Source organism: Catharus ustulatus, chromosome 1 (genome assembly GCF_009819885.2).
Source record: "Catharus ustulatus isolate bCatUst1 chromosome 1, bCatUst1.pri.v2, whole genome shotgun sequence".
Lineage (NCBI taxonomy): Eukaryota > Metazoa > Chordata > Aves > Passeriformes > Turdidae > Catharus > Catharus ustulatus.
In genome coordinates, this window is record NC_046221.1 from 69,061,915 (window position 1) to 69,075,614 (window position 13,700).

Genomic DNA, 13,700 nt, shown 5'->3' on the forward strand with positions numbered 1-13,700 from the left:
TGTTCATTTCTCACCCAGCTTCATAGAACCTGGCTTCTCACAGATTCTTCCTTTTGGGCCTGGGTGAAAGCTGAACATTCCAACATTTGTTCAAGATGTCTGGATCTCTGACAACCCATGTGGCAATTCCAGATGCATCCATTCGGCTGTACAGTCTTGCTCTACAGCACAAGAGAAGGGACTCCTCTGTGCCTGAGACATGCTAAATCTATTGTGTGTGGACTAATAGTCTTCAAATGTGCAAGAAATCTGTTACTCTCGGGCTTACTGCACACTTGCACCTCTGTGGGACAGTACTTCTTTAGTACTTCCTTAACTTTTGAGTTGAGTGTGTTTATGCTCTGCAGCACGTGCAAATGTGTTTCCTATAAAAAAGCCAAAGGGCATGAGTACCCTAAGCAGAATGGTGAAGATTATTTATTACAGAATGAAAAAAATCAAATATCTTAATGATTTTTCTTTTCTTTTTCCAAAATCATAAAGATCTGATATACTGTTTTACAGTGATTTTCATTCTGCAGCATTTTCCAGCATGGCTCTGTATTAGTAGATTAATTACTCTGATCTGCTAAGGAGCTAATTTCTTAAACACATCACTTAATCTGCCTATGAAACACCAGCCCCAAACAAATCACAGTGAAATCAAGATTTCTTCAGTTTCTGGAATTACGGCTCAGAGAATTTGCCAATATGAAGTTCTCAGATGCTGTCTAATTTTGGGAATCCCATGGATTTTTGTCCTGGACTACAAGCAGCAGATGCAATACGCGACCCATATGCTTTCTCTTTGTTTCCTTTTATTCCTAACTTCATGTAGGACAGAAACACCAACTGATGAAATAGCAGTGACAATTATAATGTTCCATTACATAAATTTAGATGAGCTTAATATACACTGTATAACAGTCTTGATCAAAGGATTTGCTGTCAGGCAGAGAGTTGACTAACAGGCAAGTGATTGGAAACAGCTTTTTTTCCAGCCTGGATTGGGTGATAATAATGTGAAAAGAATGGAAGCTCTAAAAGGAATGCTTTTTCACTGCCTATGTTGGAGCAAGCATGAAAGCCTGTTGTAGGGTAGTAAAGGCTCTTTCTGAGGCTAGACCAGTGCTGGGGAAGCAGAGGCAGAGAGGGTCCTGGCTCACTGAAAGGAGCTCCAACCTGAGTCAAAGCAGTGTACACGCGTGGCAAGGATGTGTGGAAAGGCTGATACATTTAGACTTTTTAAAGCTTGTACTTTTTTTAACCCCTATATGCCCCGGGAAAGATCCATCATTGACACAGAGCCATCACAAAGCTGCAGTCTGCAAGGTTAGATCTTAAGAGAGGTTAATGCAGCTGGGCTGCATGCATCTCATTTTTCTGGAGGTCTAACATCCTTGGCCAGAAAGTGCTGAGAGAAGCCATAGGAAAGTAATGTCAATTTTCTCTCCTAGAAACACGACACAAGATCACTGAGATGAAGAAAGTATGCCAGGGGTAATTTGACAATTGACACATCAAGGCTTAGAGGCTATATTAAAAGAACTATTAGACATGTCAATTAATTTTCCTTTGCCTCATTAATGAGCATCTGAGCTATGCATCTTCTGTTTGAAGCAGCAAGTAATCATTTTTCTAGGTTCCTTCATGCTACGACAAGCCACAGCCCTCTCGAGACACACGAGACAGGGCATAATAGAGTATGATTATTGTTCCTAATTTCATGAGTGACTCTAAACTTTCAAACTGAAGGGAAATTTAATATTTATTTTGAATGTTAAATGATGTCTCTGAAAAAAGGAAACCTATGCAATTCAATGTTTTTCAAAGCACCAGCTTGTTCTGTACTTTTAATTTGATTCTTTAGCAGTAACTGAGTTTATCCACGACCTCCAATCCCAGATTCCAATGAAAGCTCTGAAAGAAAACAGGGGGAAAAGGTCCCCAAAACTCATGCCCCAAAACCAAAGCCAGAGCACACTCTTTCTTTTGCTATGGGAACTATGAAGTTGCTGACAACCTTCATTAAATGCCACAGCCAACTTCTGACATGCTCAGCAGTGAGTCTCATGACCCACAAACAGAAAGCCAGTCTAAATCATGGAGTGTTTGTATTTGTCTTTTGTGTCTAGAACCCTGCTGCTGGAATTTGCTGAGTGCTTCTAAAAATGTAGCAGAAGGTTCACTGTCCAAAAGCATTGTCTTTGTAAATTTTACCTTCAAACCTTAAGCACAGCAAGAAAAACTATTTACCAAGCAGAAAAAAAGCCCACACCCCAGACAACACAACAACTAAACACCAAAACCTTCTGTCTCTTTTTTTTGGTGATGATTTGAAGTCTTTAAGCTGAAAGAATAACATCAAATATGACCTGAACAAATATGCCTTCAGGTTAAAACAGAAGCAAAATTTTAAAAATAGCAAAGTGTTTTAAAAAAATGTTAAGGCTACACAACTAAAACATCCCTATCATGATACTAGATTTGAAAATCAAAATTTTAATGCAAATATAAGTTCTAATGTATTATGGATCACCTAGGTTTTAACTTGATCCTTAAGGAAATAAAGATTATTAAAGCTACATACTAAGCATGAGAAAGAGGCTATGAAATGCAGAGAACCTGAGAGAGCATTATTGTCTGAACTGACGAAGAGGTTTTCAGAGTATCTGTATTCTGTAACCACAGTGCTCTTTCTAGTTCTAGCTTTATTTTTAGCTAGTCTAGTAAGTTTAGTCTTTTAGCTACTTTAGTTTTTTCTAGTCTAGTTTTAGCTGCATTTCATCAGATAAATTTTTTTGGTATGTTTATAAATCTCACCCTCACTGTCCCCCAACTTCTTGAGGCTTTTGCCTCCACATGTTGCTACCAAACTTATGAGAATTCATAGCAAGGTGAGCAGGCTACTTTGCTGGACAAAATTAAGACTATATAAATGCATTTAATATAAATTAAATAAAAAACTCTAGATAGGAAGGAAGAAGCAATAAGGTTCCTGCTGCAAACATCAAATCAAGAACTGTAGGCTTGGGAAAGAGCATCAGACCCATAGCACTGTTAGTCTGTCACACTGAGTTTTGACAAGGGTAGGTTTTTTTCATATGAGATGGATATGACTATTTTGTAGGTGCTTCTATTTGAACAACTTATGAACCACGTGGAGTCAAAGGAGCAGAATGTACTCTAAGCCAGTGAAATCCTGTCTGAATTCAGACCAGTAGCGGGAAACCTCATGGGTCAAAGATAGTGGGACTTTGTCCTCTAGGGTTGTGATTGTGATTGTCTCTATTGTAGGTAGAAAATAAATAAACTTTAAGGATGATTGTCTCCCCAGTTCTTCCCCCAGTAATCAAGCCTTTCAGCAGAGGAAACTAAAGCCTAAATTCAGAATCACCTCTGTGGTGACTCCTGAAGGTTATTTGTTTCTTGTGTTTATTGTCTGGATGAACTCGGTTCTTTGAAAAACTGCAGTATGTCTTTCAGGTATTTGGAGTTCTTGGATGAAAAATCTGAGGGTTCCAAGAAAAAGCAGAATCATATCTTTGTAAAAAGTTAAAAATAATATTTTCCATGTGCTTAAGAAACAATAAATCTTTCAACAAAGAGTATTATTTACAAATACACTTTCAGACAAATATACACAGGGGGAAAAAAAAGCCCAAACCAAACAGAGAAGTTAATTTGCATGATAATTTCAATACATGCCAACTGTTGTTTATCAGAGACAGCAAAATAACAAGTCTTTTGTTCTGCCCAAATGCATTATTCTTCTGTTTTGGAAGCTTTTATCTAATGTCTTCTGAACACTGGAGTTTATTTCTTAGCCATGTATCTTCAGAAGGCAAAGTATATGCAGTAAGGCTGTCTGTCCCTGGTAATTTCTGAACCTGTTGGCCAAGAAGGGTAGAAGGGAAATACCTCTGTGGTTGCCTCAACAGAGAGAAACACTCAGTCCCAACCTACTAGAAAGTCAGCTCCCTTGTTCCTGAAAATCTTTATTTTATGAGGTGAAGTCTCAGAACTGAGTCTCTTTTAGATGTTTTCTTTTTAGAAATTCTGCATGGGGGACGATAAGTGGTGTGGTACTTTATATTTGAAATGAAGGAACAAGCTTATTGACGTCTCTAAAGTTTGTGCCCTTTCTTTATTCTTGAGCAAATCTTCTGGTTGGGGGTGTCAAGTCCAAAATATTCCAGTGCCCATGAAATAATTCATTATTTTCTCTTGTAAATGCTTCTCTTGGTTCTTCTTTTTTTAGTCTGATGAAATTGATGGAATTGCCACATCAAAACTGCTTCAAAACTGCAAAGATCCACATGCATATTGATTAGGTATCCATTTTTACAAGTCAGATTTTATTCTTAAAGGAATGTGTCTTTTCCACATCTTAATTTTGTGCTCTCTAGTTCGATAAAGCTTTTTCTTGTGTTGCTGATGTCTTAGGTCAGCATACTATGCTGTCTCCTCTCTCTGTGGAGGCACAGATGTAGCTGGTCTTTTTCCTGGGATTTTTATGTAGACTTAGTGTCCTTTCAGTACCCCAGCATCCTTTACTTACCCCTCTGCTTCTTGTTGTTCTCTGATACTGTGGTTTCTCATGGTGACACTGTTTTGTGTTCTGGCACAAGCTGGAGTCACTTAGTCACATCTGGGATAGGAGTTCTGAATGTGTCTGAGAGGAAATGCACCCAAAGGAAAACATAGACCCAGAGCACATTTTTATCTAAAGCACACAGAAAAATCATCATGAGCTTATTATATTGCATTTTTGTTATTGAAAAACAACAGGATTTCTAACAGGAAAAGGATGGTATCTGTCTCATTTGAGCTTGATTTGTTGGGGTTTTTTAAGGTTTTTAGAGATGTGTGTTGCTATGATCCTTTGCAGTAATTAGCAGAAAGTTTTAGGATTCCTTAGCATCAGGCAGAAAGCTTTGCTTCTCATAGCAAATGTCCCCTGTGGGAAGGAAGTTTCAGATGAAGAGCATTTCACTGGATCAATAGATGACACCAACAGGAAAGGAAGCTGGCATTTGTCTTGCCGTGTCTTACATGCAGCTATGGGCTATGGAGGAAAGTATGTTATCTAGAGATTGCCTCTGATAAGGGGATATCCCTCAAACTCCCAGTGCAGCTAGCAATCATGCATTGATTTTTTGAGAAACAAGCTGTAGCAATTTTTAAATTTCTGTTTTGTACTGCGGAACCAAAGGAATAAAACTATGTCTTCACACTGGAGGAAAATTCGTGAAATTTCTTTCCAAAGGCAGCCAGGCAGCCTATTATAACACTACCTGAACACCTTAAACACAGCTAGTATCCATTGTGTCATACAGTATAACAAGTGGGAAGGAGAGCACTGCACAAGGAATTACACAGTTTTCCTTCTTTTTCTTTCTCTCTTTTTCTTTCTCTATTTTTTCTTAAAGGCAGAAGACCTGATTTCTGTAAACAACCCCCTAAAGGTACGCCCCCACCAATAGCAGCCCACTGTAAAATGGATAAGGTTCTCATTATGTATCCTCCATGTCTTGATCATAATTTCTTATCATGGTTGACATTCTGGTCCAGTTATATCAGGTACATTCTGTGTAAGTCCTTTAGAAGACCGGGATAAAGCCCTGCTGAATGCAGGATCATTTTGCCTTGGGCAGAGAGTTAGTCAAAGTGCACATAGTTCAAGGTGGATTTCTAGTCAGATTCTGCAGTACTGGGACATTCTGAAAGAAGTATTTTTGAATTGAACGTAGCTCAGAAGGAATTAAATTAGTTCTTTAATGCTTGGTTTTTCTCCAGAGCCATCAACACAAATTACTTTCTAAAATAGGCAGCAAATATAATAACACAGCATTAAACTGGGAAAAAAAAGTTAATACCATTATTACGTGATGCATTTTGTTTCACTAAATTGTATGGATAATTTCCACCATAATTTCAGTCATGTTTACAAAGATCTTTTAAAAATATTTCAGTTTAACATTTCCTATAACTCTGGTTTTCATAATGTAATTGAATTTAAGATATCTGTACAGTATCTCAGTTTTCTGAGATAACTGTTTAATGATGTTTTTTCTAAGATAACTGGTAAATGGTGTTTTAAATATAATAGTGTTCTAGAGTATTCTGCACATGTACATAAGTCCTTTCTTTTAAGGCTCTTAAAGATTTAATTAAACTGGCCTAACATAAATTATCTTCTTTGAGAAAACACGTTGTGTTAAAGCAAAAATGTTTTTTTAATATGCAGTGTAATAGCATCAGTCATCTGCTCATACCTGAGATTGTTCTCTTTCATCAAGTTGTGAAGAAGAGTTCTTCCAAAATTATTATAGCAATATTTGGAAAATGTATGCCTTGTAAATACTCTAAACATTGCAAGCAATTTTCTGTTTGTGAGATTTCTTTTTTTTAATGTATTACATTTTGTTGCAGTTTCATGAATTGCCTTGTCTGGCCATGTTTAAGTCTATAGGGATTCATTTTTAACTGTATTTTAATTGGTGTTACCTGGGTCATGTCATACTTCATTCTCTTCACGGAGGCTATTCCTGAGTCAAACACTTCAGTTCACGGACATGTTGCTGTATAAAATAATAAAAATCAAAAGCTCTAATTGATATAGAGTAAAAAAAATAATTTCCAATGTAAAAAATTGTCTAAATACATGTTCCATTGTTCCCATAGACTCCAGATATTTTTTTTCTGCCTAGTTCTTCCTTGTAAATTTGCTATGAAAAAGAAAAGGTCATTTTTGTCAGGTCAGTACAGAAGCTTCTGGAGATCTGACTGGAATAACACTAATGGGGTTTTAGAAGACTTTTATGCACAAACTTACACCTATAAATTAACTTTTCTTTGTATCTATCTTCATACCCACCTATTCCTAAGGTGCTTAAGTACTGTAAATCTGCACAAGAACTAAATGATGCATTTTGTTTAACAACTGACATCCTAACTCCAGCACTTATACTTTCAATTTAATTGTGGCAAGGGAAGCAATGCATGCAGGAATTCAGTTTTTGTTTCATCCTGTTGCTGTGACCAACATCAGACAGAAGTCAAAGGGCTTTGACTCGTGGCTTGTCTGTGTTTATGTAAGATGAAGTTTCAGTGCTGTATGGCCAGACCTTCAGAAAGAAAGTCTTTTTGAAATGGAGGATCATGGTGTGCTGGATGTCTTCTGCCTTCTCTGCCCACAGCAGCCACAAGTCTGTTGATTCTCACTGAAGGAAGGTAGCTGTTTGTCTCCAGTTCCAGACCCATGCTCCTAGCGTGATGCTGTGATGCTGCTGCTGGTAATTAAGTACAGGATGGAAAAGATCAAAGCTTTTCCCTCCCCACCTCTTTTTTTTTTTTTTTTTTTTTTTCCAAATCCACTCCACAAGGTTTTTTTTTTATTTTGACATTTCATCTCTCTCTGCTACAATGTTTTTTGGTAGTCTCACCTGCTTGCTTGGTGGAGTTTCAGCTGATGCTGGATTGCCATTTTAACTTGGCAACTTCAGAGTCTTGTTTCCCAATGGCCTGCCAGCTAAATTGGTGTGTTACAGATGAATGCACAGCTCACAGATGGTGTTTGAGTGTTTAGTGGCTCTCAGAAGTAGATATGTATTTGGTCAGGAGGAAGATTGCATTTTTCCTCCAGACAGAGCAAATGTCCTTGGGGAGGTTTTCTGTGTCAAGGTAGAAAACAGTTCCACACATCAGGTGCAGGGGTCTCTCCTAGCTTAGGCACAAGTGCTACCTAAAAATATGTAAGTCTTTCTTTTTTTTCTGGATAGGGTACAATGCTCCTATTAACATAAAGAAGAAGTTCTAAATCTTGATTCTCCTGAATGTCTATAGACATTTTAAGTCTGACATTTTACTTCCTGTAGTTTTCAATTTCTTTTTAAACTGAGATAAGCCTAAATGTGACTCTGTAAACTTCTCTATTCCTAAACACTGTTTTGTTGCTCATGCACAAGATTGGGCATTCAGCATTACTTTCTGGGTGAAGAGCTTTACAAACAGTGCTGTTTTTTATCAAGATCTATACCTCCTCTGACTCTTGCATCCTCCCCTGTGTGTTTTGTGCCTTTTTCTCATTCATTAATTGTCATCTTATTTATTTAAAGCAGTCAGAGGGCAATAAGTAGGGGAGGAGTTACATGCTTTCTTTTGCTTCTTGACTGGCCTAGTCATGTCATGGGGATGAATAACAGAGGCTGTCTACTGCCTTTTGTTCCTTTCTAGAATGAAATAAAAACCAGAGCTGCTTAAAAGTTCTGAAAGCTGCACTCGAGTTTCCTCACTTCATGTTTGTACCCATCCAGAGCTGGAAGCAACCAGACTGGAATATTTTAACAAAGTCTGTTCTTGTAAGATTTCCAGACTGTTTTGCCAAACCACTAAGCTCTTGAAAATGTAGTTAAGCATGAAATAGGCAAAATTTTAGTTGCTTACCTAAACTGCAACTGTGATGATAATAATTTGGTTTTTTGCCGTTTTTGCTTTGTCATTGTCAGATGCTGCTCAAAGCTGAAATGTGCAAAGCTTTGCCAGGTCTCTACAAGGAGCAACACTGTCCTCTAGCACTGTTGCCACTCTGCTTAAATTTTGTGATTCTTTCTTCCTCCAATGCTTTCTTCCCCAACTGGGTAAGAAATCTCTAGTGAATGTCTCAGTTAATTCCCTTAGGAAATTCTTAGTTAGCTAAAGTCAGGAGATGGGCTCCTCTGCCAGCCTAACACTGTTGGGTAAAGGGACTGCTGAGGACATGAATCTGCTGCTCTTTGCCAATTTTCTGTTGTCATAGACTCTTTTATAGTGAAAACTGACTGTCCACCATCTTCAGGCCAGCAGTTATATTCAGAGGAATATGAAGCTGTCAGCACTTTCTTCCCGTCCTCTTTAATGAATATTTCTTGGCCCAGTGACCCAGAGTGTCCCCCCACGCAGTATAGAGAATCATAGTGGTTGCTCCAAGGCTACAACTGTGCCAGCACATAACCCCATGAGTGTGTTGTGGGAAAAGTTCATCTACTGTGTTTGTCCTGGCTCTTGGCTATGCATGTAATGCAAACACACCTGAGCTGTAGCTGATCCAGAGTTTACTGTTTACTGGCCATCTCCCACGAGCTGGCACAGCCTGAACCTTGGAAGGAGAGCAGCCACCATCAACCTCCTCCTTCTCAGCTTGGTGGGCAGCACGGCTGTTTACAGGTGTGGTCATGTACCTGTGTCATATTCTTTGCAATAAGCAAACACAATTATTACACTTATTGGATCACTCTTTCTTTCTGTTTCACACTAATGTTTAATTCCTAAAAGCCCTGCTTTTGGATTTTGGATTTTGCTTCTGGCAGTTTCTTTTTCCCACCCCAGCTGCACCTGAAAAATAAACATGCCAGGATTTCCAGCATTTCTTCTGTATCATGAATTTGGGTTTTTCAATAAGCAGTAGGTCAAATTCTCCTATGAGTCTTTGTATGTTGAGGAACTACCTAATGTACCCTCAGGTCTTTTGTCACCTCTCTCACAGCAGATTGCCCCTAGGTAGCCCTTGTCACTGTTTGTGATACCTGCTTTCTTGACTGTTTGCAAACTGAAGAATAGGAAGCATAGGTGTGTCCTGGAAAGAGCTAGGAAAAAACAGTGCCTCCATCCTTGGCAAATTCTCTCCCTGGTTATATTCACTTTGCATACAAATAAACAAAAAAGTAATATTTTACAAGGAATCCAGTGGATAGAATAATGGACTGTAACTCAGCAGAGCTCGGTTCGCAGCTCTGCCGTTGGCTTATTGGGCAAAGTCATTTGTGTCATCACCATACAGCCTGGGATAAAGACAATTTCTTCTTAATGCAGTACGAACCATGGAAAGGAAAAATATTATGCAGAGGGAATAATAATAAAATCCTTCTAACAATAATAAAATTAAGTGTTTTATATATATGGTTATGTTGTGCACAGTGGAACGAACCATATTTTCTTCTGCCTCATGCTTTATCAGTGGTGCTTTGAACTGGTTTCCATTTGAAGGGTTATGTGTAGTACTGTGCTAATTTTAGATGTGCCTTCAGATACAGGTGTGATTTTACCCTGAAAGTGATAACATTTCATTGTAGTAACTCTGGGCAGTATTTCCTGAATCTTCATTTCTGTTTATAAACCATAAAGGACTTAGCACTAAGTTTAAATACGTACCATTTAAGGTGGTGGTGGGGAGGGGTCTTCTTTATTTGTGAACTGGGTAAAATGTTGCACTGACTCCTAAGGACTGTGTATGTTTCCCTGAAGGTAATTTGCATAAACTAATTCATGTCTGCATTTGCTCTTTAAATCTGGGTGACAAGCATTTATTTTGCCTTATTTTACGCAATGTAAATAATAGATACATTCAGGATAGATCCTAGTGAGCACCAGTTTTTCTCTGGAGTAAGCAGGGTTGCATCAGCTGAGGATCTACCCCACCATCAGTTCTAAGTGCCAGCCTTGCAGTGCATTATACAAATGTTCACTGTAGTTTGTCAGCAACAAAGCTGTCACCCAACAGTACACACTGCCTTCTATCAGCCATTACTTTTCTGTCATCATCATCAAGTGCAGCTTAAGAGAATCTGTGCATCGTTTCTTTCCTTCTGAACAATTTCCATAGAAATAATTGACCTGCTTTTATGGTAATTCGGTCTCTGCTGTTTGTTACTGCAGCATTTCCCAAGGAAAAATGCAAAACTAATGCCCTAGAACAAAAACATTCAGCCAAATTACTTACCAGTAATCCAAGGAATCATGGATAAATCCATTGCTCAAGTGGCTTCTCATTTGGAACTTTATATAGTTTACAGCCAAGGGTTAAGGGTTTTTTTTTGTTTTGATTTGGGTTTTTTTGGTGTTTGTTTTTTGTTGTTTGGTGGTTTTTTTGGGTTTTTTTTGTTGGTTTTTTGTTTTTTTTGTTTTTTTGTTTTTTGTGGGTGGAGAGGTTATTTTGTTTATGAAAGGTGCTACTCATGCTCTCTGCCCTGCAGCAACTTTATATAAATCTCTTCTGAAAACTGTATCTGCCAGCACTGTCATTCCACCCCCAAGCTTTTACTACACCAGATAAAAATCTTTAAAGGGACTGTTTCCACTGGTTTGGTGCATTTGATTTCATGTTTCTGCCTCTTCCTTTCTTCATTTTTCAAAAAAGTCAATAAGAGAGGTCATTTAAGCCTAGTGTTTTGAAGTGGCAACCAGTAAACAGCCTTACAGCATGATTAATGAGTACTCAGGAACAGTTTCCTGAAACTCACAAGTAACTTGAGGCCAACTGAATTTGTTTTAAAGTAAATGAAGATATTTCAGTTATGGGCTGGGACTTTCACTGAGTCACTGTGTAGGCTGTATTTTCCACCAGTTTCTACCACTGGCTGATGGTGCTGGAGTCAAGGTGTTACACAGTCACAGGGATGTATAACCTAGCACAGAAGTGACATTCAGAATCTGGACTTCAACAAGTTAAACAATAAAGTGCTTAATTTCCATTTAAGAGTGGAAAATTGTGATCAAGGCATTTGATGAAAATCATGAAGTCTTAAAAAGGACAATTGCTATTACAAAAATAAAAATGAATGTTGTTTGATTCTACGCAATATTTTTCTTGATTTCTTTAATTTCCAACAAGCTTGGATTTCTGTGGAATTTCTGGGCTGCTATTGCTTTTTTCAGAGGAAAGGCGCAGCTAAGAAAAGGCATCATTGATGCTGCTCTGCTGGTTTAAGTAGGGTCATTCCTTGAAGGGTTTTGGGTTTGATAAGTAAGCACATTCTGAATTTCTCTACGTTCATTTATAAGTTTGTTGAGCAGATGGATTCCCATGGTTGACAGAGCCATCGCCTCAGCAGGGTTGACACAGCTCACAGGGGAAGACATCAGCTCTCTTTTGACCTCTTGAAAGTGGGAGTAGTCTGTGGAGCAATGGAAGCATTGGATGGCAGCACATATGGAATATTTTCATTGCTGCCTAAACCTTAGGGAAGTTGCATAGCCACGCTGTGCATGGCGTGCTCACACTGCTGCTTGCACACAGCGAGTGGCAGAGCTGGATGGAGTGAGTGTGTTCATGGAGCTCCTGTAGAATCACTGATTGCACTGTGAGGTCCTGCTGCAGTGAGCAAGGGGTTTAGTCACCTTCCCAACCCAGTGTTTTGGTCACCAAGGTTTTTCATTAGTTATGGTGCTCCAGGACTGCTGTGAGTGAAAAAGGATTGAGTGTTTTCAGTTGATTGAATATTTTTCAGCTCTGAGCTGTGTGCTCTCCTTCTCTGTTTTTGTGTTGGGTTGGAGGAAGGATTTATGTTCTTGAAATGTATTACAGGTGGTCCATTTCACTCTGGTGCTGTTTATTTGGAGGTAGCTTCAATTAGTAAATTGAGGCTAAATGACCTAGTAGTAGATGATTCTTACATAAAATGAAGTGTTGAGCTAAATCCAGATATTTTTAAAATATACATGATTACTTGTGCTCTTGGCACAGAGATGAAGATTGGCAGTGATCCCTGTAGGATGTGGATTTCTGATATGGGTGAGGCTGGGTGGAACATCTATGTAATTCTGCTTGTCTGATGAAGGATGAAATTAGTATTATGACCTAAGATAGTATTATTTTTCCTTCTTCTTTTTTTTTGGTACAAATAAAATATTTGGTCTAACAAAAATACAGTGTGGTTAATCCTGCCCTATTACCTTTTGTCAAAGAGTGAATGCTTTAAGAGTAAATTTTGATGGAAGCTATTAAGGGTGACAAAATTTTTTTTATATGAAAGGAAGTGTAGTGCAATCTAGCTGCAGAGCTCAGAACATTTAGAATTCTGTGGTTTTTGTAGTATAATACCACAGTCAATTATATTTCTTATTCTGCATTTTTCTTTGTCTCTTTCTCACACAAGCCTAGACTATGAATTCATAATGTTAATGAAATGTGTTGTGATGCTCCTGTAGGCTGCTGTGGGAAAATAATTACAACATGAGGAAGGTCATTCATGATGTGGCCCTGTCTCTAAAGAAGGTCTTCGTGACTGATTAGGAGCATAAGCAATATGGACTACAATAACTTGAAAAACCTTCAAAACCCCTGACAGATCAACCTACAGTCACTGCAAAAATCAGCTTTCTCAGCTGGTCTTTCTGTGAGAGGTTTTAGTTATTTGTACTTGAGGCCTTCAGTGACCCAAAACCTATTTTTTGGTTCTGTGCCCCTGACAACTTCTGTCCTCTCCTTCTCCAACCATGTAACTGAATCATGAGCCTTCTCATGGACAAAGGGGCTGGCTGACAGCATGCCATCTCCTCCACATGTGTCCTGCTCAACACTGAGGATCAGGAGTAACATGATGCCAAGGCTGGTCTCAAAATCCTGCTTTATGGCTGCCAAGTTTGGGGGGTTTGTTTTTCCTTCTCATTCAAACCTAGACTAAACGCTGAAACCTTTTAAGTTTCTTCTCTATTGCTATTCACAGTTCTCTTTGTGACTGCAGGAGAAAGTAATGTCCACAGCTACTTAAGAAATATGTGTAGACAGGAAAGTTCTTTAAAAGAGCACAAGATACAGTGCAAGTATGTCTGTCACTTCTTCTTCAGTCACATGCTACACTTTAAAAAGCCAGCATGTTTTCTTCCACAAAAAGACCTTTATATTTCAGAACTTTCAGAAGCCTTAATCAATATAAATAACAGTTTGAGCGTAATGACATCAT

General features: G+C 38.4%; 1 protein-coding gene across 1 annotated transcript in view; it reads left to right on the forward strand.

Moving 5' to 3' along the window:
• Positions 1-13,700, forward strand: part of LOC117008430 — a 104,340-nt gene that overhangs the window by 32,141 nt on the left and 58,499 nt on the right. The window lies entirely within an intron of this gene.